Here is a 13734-nt window from a genome sequence, read left to right on the forward strand (position 1 = left end):
AATATGTTTCATATAGACAATTGACCACCCAAGTTGACCGGTGATTCACGAACGTTAAAACTTGTAAAAACTATATGATGACATATATATGGATATATATATATAGTTAACATGATACTATGATAAGTAAACATATCATTAAGTATATTAACAATGAACTACATATGTAAAAACAAGACTACTAACTTAATGATTTTTAAACGAGACATATATGTAACGATTATCGTTGTAAAGACATTTAATGTATATATATATCATATTAAGAGATATTCATACATGATAATATCATGATAATATAATAATTTAAAATCTCATTTGATATTATAAACATTGGGTTAACAACATTTAACAAGATCGTTAACCTAAAGGTTTCAAAACAACACTTACATGTAACGACTAACGATGACTTAACGACTCAGTTAAAATGTATATACATGTAGTGTTTTAATATGTATTTATACACTTTTGAAAGACTTCAATACACTTATCAAAATACTTCTACTTAACAAAAATGCTTACAATTACATCCTCGTTCAGTTTCATCAACAATTCTACTCGTATGCACCCGTATTCGTATTCGTACAATACACAGCTTTTAGATGTATGTACTATTGGTATATACACTCCAATGATCAGCTCTTAGCAGCCCATGTGAGTCACCTAACACATGTGGGAACCATCATTTGGCAACTAGCATGAAATATCTCATAAAATTACAAAAATATGAGTAATCATTCATGACTTATTTACATGAAAACAAAATTACATATCCTTTATATCTAATCCATACACCAACAACCAAAAACACCTACAAACACTTTCATTCTTCAATTTTCTCCATCTAATTGATCTCTCTCAAGTTCTATCTTCAAGTTCTAAGTGTTCTTCATAAATTCTACAAGTTCTAGTTACATAAAATCAAGAATACTTTCAAGTTTGCTAGCTCACTTCCAATCTTGTAAGGTGATCATCCAACCTCAAGAAATCTTTGTTTCTTACAGTAGGTTATCATTCTAATACAAGGTAATAATCATATTAAAACTTTGGTTCAATTTCTATAACTATAACAATCTTATTTCAAGTGATGATCTTACTTGAACTAGTTTTCGTGTCATGATTCTGCTTCAAGAACTTCGAGCCATCCAAGGATCCGTTGAAGCTAGATCCATTTTTCTATTTTCCAATAGGTTTATCCAAGGAACTTAAGGTAGTAATGATGTTCATAACATCATTCGATTCATACATATAAAGCTATCTTATTCGAAGGTTTAAACTTGTAATCACTAGAACATAGTTTAGTTAATTCTAAACTTGTTCGCAAACAAAAGTTAATCCTCCTAACTTGACTTTTAAATCAACTAAACACATGTTCTATATCTATATGATATGCTAACTTAATGATTTAAAACCTGGAAACACGAAAAATACCGTAAAACCGGATTTACGCCGTTGTAGTAACACCGCGGGCTGTTTTGGGTTAGTTAATTAAAAACTATGATAAACTTTGATTTAAAAGTTGTTATTCTGAGAAAATTATTTTTATTATGAACATGAAACTATATCCAAAAATTATGGTTAAACTCAAAGTGGAAGTATATTTTCTAAAATTGTCATCTAGACGTCGTTCTTTCGACTGAAATGACTACCTTTACAAAAAACGACTTGTAACTTATTTTTCCGACTATAAAACTATACTTTTTCTGTTTAGATTCATAAAATAGAGTTCAATATGAAACCATAGAAATTTGATTCACTCAAAACGGATTTAAAATGAAGAAGTTATGGGTAAAACAAGATTGGATAATTTTTCTCATTTTAGCTACGTGAAAATTGGTAACAAATCTATTCCAACCATAACTTAATCAACTTGTATTGTATATTATGTAATCTTGAGATACCATAGACAAATATACAATGTTTCGACCTATCATGTCGACACATCTATATATATTTCGGAACAACCATAGTGTAACATCCCGCATTTTTCCGTTAAATTATTTTAACGCCGTCTTTTTATTTATTTATTTATTTATTTAATATCCTCAGCATCTCGATTCGTATCCTCTTTTAGCTACATTCTTAAAATATTTTCGTTATTGGATTATAACGTCCCCCGTACTCTCGTGAAGTTAAATATTCGTTCGGTTAATTTCCGCACCCGACTACAAACTAGAGGGACTAGTTTTGCCAAAAAGACAAAGAGGTGACTAGCTTTTGACTAGTCAACCCCACCTCCCATCTTTTTCATTTTCATTTTTCCTTTTCTTTCACTACTTCCATAATTTCTCTCAATTCTCCATTTTGAAGATTCATCATCTAAATCAAATCGGTCAAGCTTCAATCCAAACAAATTACATATTTGGAATCCTTGCAACTTCCTCTTCGATTCCATACCAATTTCATCTCATTTGGGTAACTTTCTAAAATCACTAGATTTCTTTAAATTCGTGTTCTTGACTTATAAAGTAGTTAATTAGTGTCTATGGCTCATTGTGATGTCGTGTATGTAATTTGTATGCTCGATTTGTTGTTTTTGGTGTAACTAGTTCATTATGAAAATTGCTTGCTAAATCTTTGATTTTGGATGATTAAAAGTTGTTTAATTGTTAAAGTTCATGTATTAAATGTGTTACTAGCGTCATTAGCTTCAATTTGATGTGTAGGTTGATTAAGAAAACTTCAAAAACATGATTATTGATTTTGAGATGTTTGACTAGGGTTTGATAGTTCTTGACATGAATTTTTGGATGCTTGAATGCCATGAAATGTTAATTGTTAGTGTTTAGTAGTAATGTATGCTTCATTACCTTCAAAATGGCATATCACATGTGTGAATTGGATTCCCGAAACTTAAAATGCATTTGATGAACTTGAAACTTTGAAAATGGATTCTTAATGATCACTTGATGGAAAATCGGTTATTGAAATTTATGTTTTTGTTTGATGAAACTTGTTTAGTTGTTTTCCTTGTCAAATTACCTTTCCAACGATATATAGTATGCATTTTGGATGTTTTCGGTTCATAAAATATGTTAATTTGAGTTTTGGTTCGTGACTTGGTCTATTTTTCTGCAAACAGCAAAAATTCCAGGTATGCGCGCCGTGCAACCTCAGCGCGCCGCGCAAAACAGAAATCCCAGATATTTGCCCCCTTTAGTTGAGTTCTGACCCGGATTTACACTAGGGTGCGCGCCGCGCAACCCATAGCGCGCCGCGCATATGCCCAGCTCATTTTTGTTTTTATTTATCGTTTCACAAAATGTTTCCCGCTTAACCGTAACTCCGATTAACATGAAACTTGGCCATTCTGCTCATAAATGATTTCTCATCATGGGAAAATTGTCGGATACCCGACCCGACCCCGTTGACCTTGACTTTGACTAAGTTTGACTTTTAGTCAAACTTAACCAAACAATTATACGATCGTTCTAACATGCTTAATTACTTGTATCGTGCATGAAACTTGACTAATTGATTCACATGCTACATAATCGAGTCGTAACGAGCCATAGGACTAATTGAACATCTTTGACCGTTTGTGTTTACCATTATTGATATAACCTATATGTTTAGGTCAAGACTAGCTTTGTCTTTGCACGCGTTTACTTGTTGAAGTACTTTATTAACTCTTGCACGCAAGGTGAGATCATAGTCCCACTTTTACTCTTTTTGAACTTATATTTGGGATGAGAAAACATAAACGATTCTTTTGAACTAAGTGAACACAAGAACGGGAAAACAAACATTCTACATACGAGTTTAGAACAAAAATCCTCAATTCGATTATCATTAGTTACACTTGACGGGTGTAAGCGAGAACTTATGTTATATGGCCATATGGGTTGACAACCCTCATCTTTGACGGTTCGCTACCGTCTACAGATGAAATATATTTTCGAGAATCAGTGTTTGTTCTAGCACTATGGATGGGGTATACAATGGATGGAATGTTAAGCTTTGATAATTGGGTGCTCGTGAATATTAACTTTTAGAATGTATTACTATTATTTCAACTTTTCAAACCTTGTGGTTCTACTTACTTACTTTTACTCACTTACTTACTTAAACCTATGATTTCACCAACGTTTTCGTTGACAGATTTCTATGTTTTTCTCAGGGCTTGCACGATATGTGAAACATGCTTCCGCTTACTATTTGATACTTGCATTGGATGTCGAGTATACATGCATTTCATGGAGCGTCTTTTGACTTTACTTTAAACCGTGTCGTCTAGATTTCATTTGTACTTATAACCTTGTAACTTAACTTTTGGTTGAACAATTCTTGTAAACTTTGGAAACAATCTTTATTTTGAAATGAAGGCGACATATTTTGGTCAAACGTTGTCATAAAGACTTATGACCAGGTGATGGGACCCATGTAGACGACGCCGTCACTTGACGATTTGTCGGGGTCGTTACAAGTGGTATCAGAGCCTTGGTTGTAGGGATTTAGAGTTCATTTGTGTCCACCCAGAGTCATAGGGTACATAGGTGAATCTAGACTACAACCGGCATATAGACTGAAGTAGGAATTACTTGACTATTTGTGCATTTATACTCGAACTCTTCTATCATATCTAACTCGTATTCGATCTTGATCTTACGTTGATAAATTTTGTTGACGCGCCACCTTGACTTTATAAAGTAATGTTAAATGCACATGTAAATCAGGGTAATATAATTTCCGGGATTATATTACGGTGATTCACATGGACGTTCCGACATTATGACGTAAAGAATTTAAGGCGAGTCAAGGAAAAATTTCCTCTCTATCCTTATTCCATACTCCGGTTAGTATTGTTGAAAATACTAACCAACGATATTATTGTGTCATGAAGGAACAATGGCTCACCAAGGTCAACCCAATACTCCTCTCGAAACCCTAGAACAAGCTCTTCAACGAATGATAACCACCACCGTGGGTACGGCCGTGGCCGATCACTTTTCTAACAACAACAATCATGGAACCGGTAATTCAATCGAAGGTTGCTCCTACAAGAACTTCATGAAGTACAATCCTTCCACTTTCGATGGAACCGGAGGACCGGTTACTCTCACCCGATGGTTTGAACAAATGGAGACCGTTTTTAACACAAGCGGTTGTCGAGACCAAGATGAGGTCAAGTTTTCCACCCTCACTTTCACCGGCATTGCTCTCTCGTGGTGGAACACGTATGTACAATTGGTGGGAAGCGATGAAGCCCACACACTCTCTTGGACCGAATTAAGAGAAAGAATGATCACCGAATACTTCCCGCGCGACGAGACTCGAAGGCTCGAGCAGGGTCTAAGGAATTTAAAAATGTCGGGAACGACCTCGAAGCTTATAATCAACAGTTTACCGAACTAGTCACAATGTGTCCAAATATCATGACTCCCGAATCCCTAAGAGTCGAACTTTACATGGATGGCCTCCCTAAGAGCATTCAACACAGGGTAATGACACCTCGACCCACTAACCTACAAGAGGCTTTAACAATGGCCCGCCATACTTTAGACACGGCGAATGAAATGGAAACGCCGGCACCAATGGTCGAGAACCAATCGAGCGGCAATAAAAGAACATGGGAAGCCTCTCAATCAAGCAACCACAACCACAACAACCTCTCCAAGAAGCCTTTCGCCTCCAACGACAAGAAAGGCTATACCGGAAAACTACCTTTTTGTAACGAATGCCGCAAGCATCACTTTAAAGGATGTGGCAGGTTCCGCCACCGGCGCCAAGGAAGTGGTCACATCGCCAAACATTGTGGAAGTGCCACCCCCATCACTCAAAAGGGACCCAACCCACGAAAGTTGGTCACTTGCCACGCATGTGGCCAAACGGGTCATTTTAGGAATGAATGCCCAAATAAGAAAAGCAACCCCAACGCACGCCGTTGAACTTTCAACATCAACGCCTAGGATGCCCGAGACGACGATGGACTAGTCACGGGTACGTTTCTTCACAACAAACCGTATGTTTCATACTTATTCGATTCAATTACCGCTAGACGTTTTACAACCAAGACTTTGACTTGTACTCATTACATTCCACCTTTTTCCCTTAGATACTACTTAGGCAATTTAAGCGACTAACGGAAAGATATTGTGTGTCTATAAATTCTATCGGAGGATATACGTTAAGAATATTGACTTGACACCTATAGAACTAGGGAGCTCAGAACCTATTCGTTAAGGAGAAATTGTTTCCCTACAACTAGGTATAGATTATTGTGAACTAAATAATTTTCGGTTGAAAACCGATACCCTCTTCCTCGTATCCATGACCACCTGATTACTTGCATGAATCCCGTGTGCATTCCAAAACGACCTCCGTTCCGGTTATCATCAATTGGGGGTTAAGGGAGACGATGTCTCCTAAGCCATTTCCGAACTCGCAACGTTAGTTGTAAATCTCTCTTAGTACCGTTTGATTTATTTAGGACTCCGTCCGTATTCATGAACCTCCTAAACCACGTATGCAACTTATCTAGACAAATCTGTTATCGTATTTATAGATGACATCTTAACTTATTTAAGTAAAGAAGGAAAATGAACAACATCACCATCTTACGCTCGAACTTTTGAGAAAAGAGCAACTTTATACCAAATTCTCCGAGTGAGAATTTCTGTTGAACGAAGTCCAATTTTCTAGACCATGATGTTAATGGTCAAGGCATTACAATCAATCTCGAAATCAAGCCACATGTAATCAGGAAACTCTCCCAACTCAGACTTGTATTCGTAAAATCTTAGATCACGTCTATTTTTACCGAAGATTCATTTCTGACTTTTCTCGTGTTACACGACTTTTAAACTCGTTAACTCACTAAGGAAAACTTTAAACCTCTCCGTGTTCGAACCTTGAGCGTGATTCTTCACACCAACAATTCTAGTTAAAATCGTATAGCAACAGATGGAACTCAAACATGGAAATATTTCTACTTGAACGCCGAAAGGCATACTCTCTCGTCTCAAAAATCAACATAACTAAAATTCGTTATTTTGCACGAAGAATTCGAATACTAAATTGTGGATCCGATCAATTTTCTCGTCATCCCGTACCATACTACCTACCTCTGTTATTTCACCGTCACCGTCTAATATTACTGGAATTTAAGATAGCACACAATCCAACGATACTTCACTCTTCTTTGACTTAATGCCCTTGTGTTTCTGATAATCGGTCAACTATTATTCAACCCCGAACTATACAACTACGTGTACTACCTCGTTTCTCTTTCAGACTTCAACTTTTGACAACTAGAGGCACGTTATGGCAACCCCGAGATGTAAGCTCATCCTATTCTAAGTCCTCATTTCACTCCTATCTTTATCGCTCGCATTTCCGTTTAAGGAAACTCCTTGTAACATTTCTCCATGGATAGAGAAACTCTTCATATTACAATAGTATTCGCCACGAGGGTGAATAGTTCTAACGAACATTTTCGAACCCTAACTAACTTGTTCAAACGTATATTAAGAGATTCTATTCCAACACGGTGCATCTTTGTCAATTATCACGTATCGAAATACTCGTTTCACTTCTAGTTTTGCAAGAAACCTTGGAGACCCGCTTAGACATGAGTACCGCGTACCACCCACAAACCGACGAACCGAGCAAACGAACGATTTACGTCTTGGAAAGACATGTCACAAACTCGTATTGTCACCTTTAGTAGATCACTCTTACAACAGTGACACCCTATATGACCGCTAATGTCATACCCCTGTTCATTTAACCAAAGCATCAACCACCGAAATCTGAACTCCATCAAGAAACAACAATTGAGATCGTTCAAGTCCGAGAAGGGCTCGAGACAACCCATTGTCGCCAGAAGAGTTATACCAAACTTAGATGAAAACCTCACCAAACCCAGTGTGTAACCGCGTAATATTGAGAAACCGCACCTTGGAAGGGTGTAATCCATTTTGGGAAATCGAGAAAGGCTATATCCGCAATATTGAACCTTTTAAAACCTTGGGGCGTATTGGAACCGCTTCCTACCGTTTAGAACTTCCGACTCAATTAAGTTTCCGTTTACCCTACATTTCGTGTAACAAACTTAGAAACGTGTCCTGCGGAACAGGAACGTGCAATCCTGCTAGATACATCAACTATCGATGACAAACTACTCTTCATAGGAAAACCAGTTGAAACCAGGGATCGTAAAAACCAAACCTTAATACAACGTGAAACCCTAACTATCCAAATTCATGAGAACACTCAAGGACGTACCTTCACTTATTCATAGCATTGACATCTCCGGTCTCGAGTGAGAGGCATCGATTATTACTTCCAACTAAATTTCGGGACGAAATTTCTTTTGAGGTGTGGATAATGTAACATCCCGCATTTTTCCGTTAAATTATTTTAACGCCGTCTTTTTTTTTTATTTATTTATTTAATATCCTCAGCATCTCGATTCGTATCCTCTTTTAGCTACATTCTTAAAATATTTTCGTTATTGGATTATAACGTCCCCCGTACTCTCGTGAAGTTAAATATTCGTTCGGTTAATTTCCGCACCCGACTACAAACTAGAGGGACTAGTTTTGCCAAAAAGACAAAGAGGTGACTAGCTTTTGACTAGTCAACCCCACCTCCCATCTTTTTCATTTTCATTTTTCCTTTTCTTTCACTACTTCCATAATTTCTCTCAATTCTCCATTTTGAAGATTCATCATCTAAATCAAATCGGTCAAGCTTCAATCCAAACAAATTACATATTTGGAATCCTTGCAACTTCCTCTTCGATTCCATACCAATTTCATCTCATTTGGGTAACTTTCTAAAATCACTAGATTTCTTTAAATTCGTGTTCTTGACTTATAAAGTAGTTAATTAGTGTCTATGGCTCATTGTGATGTCGTGTATGTAATTTGTATGCTCGATTTGTTGTTTTTAGTGTAACTAGTTCATTATGAAAATTGCTTGCTAAATCTTTGATTTTGGATGATTAAAAGTTGTTTAATTGTTAAAGTTCATGTATTAAATGTGTTACTAGCGTCATTAGCTTCAATTTGATGTGTAGGTTGATTAAGAAAACTTCAAAAACATGATTATTGATTTTGAGATGTTTGACTAGGGTTTGATAGTTCTTGACATGAATTTTTGGATGCTTGAATGCCATGAAATGTTAATTGTTAGTGTTTAGTAGTAATGTATGCTTCATTACCTTCAAAACGGCATATCACATGTGTGAATTGGATTCCCGAAACTTAAAATGCATTTGATGAACTTGAAACTTTGAAAATGGATTCTTAATGATCACTTGACGGAAAATCGGTTATTGAAATTGATGTTTTTGTTTGATGAAACGTGTTTAGTTGTTTTTCTTGTCAAATTACCTTTCCAACGATATATAGTATGCATTTTGGATGTTTTCGGTTCATAAAATATGTTAATTTGAGTTTTGGTTCGTGACTTGGTCTATTTTTCTGCAAACAGCAAAAATTCCAGGTATGCGCGCCGTGCAACTTCAGCGCGCCGCGCAAAACAGAAATCCCAGATATTTGCCCCCTTTAGTTGAGTTCTGACCCGAATTTACACTAGGGTGCGCGCCGCGCAACCCATAGCGCGCCGCGCATATGCCCAGCTCATTTTTGTTTTTATTTATCCTTTCACAAAATGTTTCCCGCTTAACCGTAACTCCGATTAACATGAAACTTGGCCATTCTGCTCATAAATGATTTCTCATCATGGGAAAATTGTCGAATACCCGACCCGACCCCGTTGACCTTGACTTTGACCAAGTTTGACTTTTAGTCAAACTTAACCAAACAATTATACGATCGTTCTAACATGCTTAATTACTTGTATCGTGCATGAAACTTGACTAATTGATTCACATGCTACATAATCGAGTTGTAACGAGCCATAGGACTAATTGAACATCTTTGACCGTTTGTGTTTACCATTATTGATATAACCTATATGTTTAGGTCAAGACTAGCTTTGTCTTTGCACGCGTTTACTTGTTGAAGTACTTTATTAACTCTTGCACGCAAGGTGAGATCATAGTCCCACTTTTACTCTTTTTGAACTTATATTTGGGATGAGAAAACATAAACGATTCTTTTGAACTAAGTGAACACAAGAACGGGAAAACAAATATTCTACATACGAGTTTAGAACAAAAATCCTCAATTCGATTATCATTAGTTACACTTGACGGGTGTAAGCGAGAACTTATGTTATATGGCCATATGGGTTGACAACCCTCATCTTTGACGGTTCGCTACCGTCTACAGATGAAATATATTTTCGAGAATCAGTGTTTGTTCTAGCACTATGGATGGGGTATACAATGGATGGAATGTTAAGCTTTGATAATTGGGTGCTCGTGAATATTAACTTTTAGAATGTATTACTATTATTTCAACTTTTCAAACCTTGTGGTTCGACTTACTTACTTTTACTCACTTACTTACTTAAACCTATGATTTCACCAACGTTTTCGTTGACAGATTTCTATGTTTTTCTCAGGGCTTGCACGATATGTGAAACATGCTTCCGCTTACTATTTGATACTTGCATTGGATGTCGAGTATACATGCATTTCATGGAGCGTCTTTTGACTTTACTTTAAACCGTGTCGTCTAGATTTCATTTGTACTTATAACCTTGTAACTTAACTTTTGGTTGAACAATTCTTGTAAACTTTGGAAACAATCTTTATTTTGAAATGAAGGCGACATATTTTGGTCAAACGTTGTCATAAAGACTTATGACCAGGTGATGGGATCCATGTAGACGACGCCGTCACTTGACGATTTGTCGGGGTCGTTACACATAGACACTCTATATGTGAATGTTGGAGTTAGCTATACAGGGTTGAGGTTGATTCCAAAATATATATAGTTTGAGTTGTGATCAATACTGAGATACGTATACACTGGGTCGTGGATTGATTCAAGATAATATTTATCGATTTATTTCTGTACATCTAACTGTGGACAACTAGTTGTAGGTTACTAACGAGGACAGCTGACTTAATAAACTTAAAACATCAAAATATATTAAAAGTGTTGTGATGTTATGCGAGGTGTATATAAAATAGTTATTAATTTTAGCAGAAAACACTATTAAATACGATACAATTTTACACAAGATATTTATTTATTTATAGAATGGATATACTTAAACCTTGCTACAACACTTATAGGCAGTGTACCTAATCGTACAGTAGTGTAGTTTTTAGTAAGTCCGGTTCGTTCCACAGGGAAATCTTTAAACAAAGCTCAACGCTATATTAATTTACTTTTATAAAAATACAAATATATATATAAGTAATATTATTATTATAAAGGGGGGTTTTTACCGTTTAATGACCGGTTTGTCGATTTTAAAACTTTAGTCGCAGTTAAAACCTAATGTAAAATATAAAATAAATACAAGACTTAAATTAAAGCGTAAAGTAAATAACGATAATGAAATTGCAAATAATAAAAATGCGATAAAATAAAATTGCGATAATTAAAAAGTACGATAATTAAAAGTGCGATTAAATAACAATAAATAAAAGTGCGATAATTAGAAGTGCAATTAAATATAAAATAAAGGAAATTAAATATGAAATAAAAGAATTATGCTTATTTAAACTTCCGTAATCATGATGTTTGACGTGTTGATTTTAGTTTTATGCCCATGGGTTAATTGTCCTTTGTCCTGGATTATTTAATATGTCCGTCTGGTTTTTGTCCATAACAGTCCATCAGTCATAAATATAAAGTGCGAGTGTCCTCATCAAATTATTATTATACCCGAAGTTAAATATTCCAACTAATTGGGGATTCGAATTGTAACAAGGTTTTAATACTTTGTTTAATGAATACACCAGGTTATCGACTGCGTGTAAACCAAGGTTTTACTACTTTGTTAACAATTACACCAATTACCCTTGAATGTAATTTCACCCCTGTTTTAATTATTCTAGTGGCTATTAATCCATTCCCGTGTCCGGTTAAATGAACGATTATTCGTACATATAAATACCCCGCCCATCGTGTCCGATCGAGTGTATATGGTAATTTATATGGACGCCCAATTGTAAATCTTTATATTAACATTAACAAACTTTCATTTAGTTAAACAAATATAAAGCCCATTAATAGCCCATAGTCTAATTTCCACAAGTGTCGTTCTTTTGTCCAAACCCCAATTATGGTACAAAGCCCAATTACCCAATTTTAGTAATTAGCCCAACATCATGATTACTTCGTTTTAAATAAGCATAATAATAACTTAGCTACAAGACATTAATATAAAAAGGTTGAACATAACTTACAATGATTAAAAATAGCGTAGCGTTACACGGACAGAATTTCGACTTACACCCTTACAACATTCGCTAACATACCCTTATTATTAGGATTTAAAATTAAAATTAAAATTAAAATATAAATTATATATATATATTACGTATATATTGAGAGAGAGATAGATATTATGTGTTTAAAACTTGGCAGAAAACTGGCTTTATATAGGACCTGACCAGCATTTTCACTCCATGCGACTCGCATGGATTTTGTGCCTCTGGCCATGCGAGTCGCATGGCCACCCTGGATCCAGCCAAATTGGTTTGTTTTCTTCTTGCCGACGTAATATAATAATAATATATAATATAATATATAATTATATATAATTATATGTATATTATATTATATTCTTGTGCATAGTAGCCTAGATATTTTTGGTCCGTTGCGTCGGACGTTTCTTCTTGGCTCAGGTCCCGGTTCCGGATTTTCGGACGTCTTCGCGTATTATTTTATATCGTGTACTTTGCGTCTTGTAACTTGTACTCTTGTCATTTTGAGACGTTCCTCATCAATATTTTGAACCTTTTTGATTGTCTTTTGTACTTTTGAGCTTTTTGGTCGTTTGCGTCTTCAATTCATCGAATCTGTCTTTTGTCTTCACCTTTTATTATTTAAACGAATATCACTTGTAAATAGAACAATTGCAACTAAAAGCTTGTCTTTCTTGAGGAATAATGCTATGAAATATATGTTCGTTTTTAGCATTATCAAATATTCCCACACTTGAGCGTTGCTTGTCCTCAAGCAATATCGTCTTGAAATACTAGAATCACTTCTTTATTCTTCACACTTTGTACATCAGTGATTTCTATACGGCGGTATAAACAATGGTAGTAACGATATGGTTTACAGTCCCACATGACTATAAAAATTTAGATCCATTAAGGAAATTGGATCTTTATGAAAACATTTGATCTTTTGAAAATTAAATCTAGTTTTTACCCTAGATAAGTTTTCCGGAATAACCCTTTACCGGTGTTTGCAAAATATTTTTGTGGGTTTGGTGGGTTTCAGATTTGAAAATTTTAGCTCAAAACTTGCGGTTTTGTGTCACCCACTTGCTAACCTTGTATTAGGAAAGCAACACGTCCAGTTTACTTGTTCCGTATATTACCTTTCGGCAAACTACCGTCCGGTTGTAAAGGAAAGCGTTGAACAAGCAACTGTTAAGGCAATGTCCCGTGACATGCTTTTGATTATGGTCTATAACGTGTCGGACGCAATTACTATCCTTGGTAGGAGCAATAGTAAAGCTCACCCTTATAATTTTTCGGTCTGGCACAAGGTCCTGTCTTTGACCACTATGCAACCACCGTTCTTACGGTTGACACCCGATTTAGTTCAGGTGACCTAATGAATTCCAGTTGAATTCCTAGGATTTTACGTTCAATGGTAATGAACGCATTGAAAATAGGGTTTTCAGAAAACA

This window comes from Rutidosis leptorrhynchoides, chromosome 6 (assembly GCF_046630445.1).
Source record: "Rutidosis leptorrhynchoides isolate AG116_Rl617_1_P2 chromosome 6, CSIRO_AGI_Rlap_v1, whole genome shotgun sequence".
NCBI lineage: Eukaryota > Viridiplantae > Streptophyta > Magnoliopsida > Asterales > Asteraceae > Rutidosis > Rutidosis leptorrhynchoides.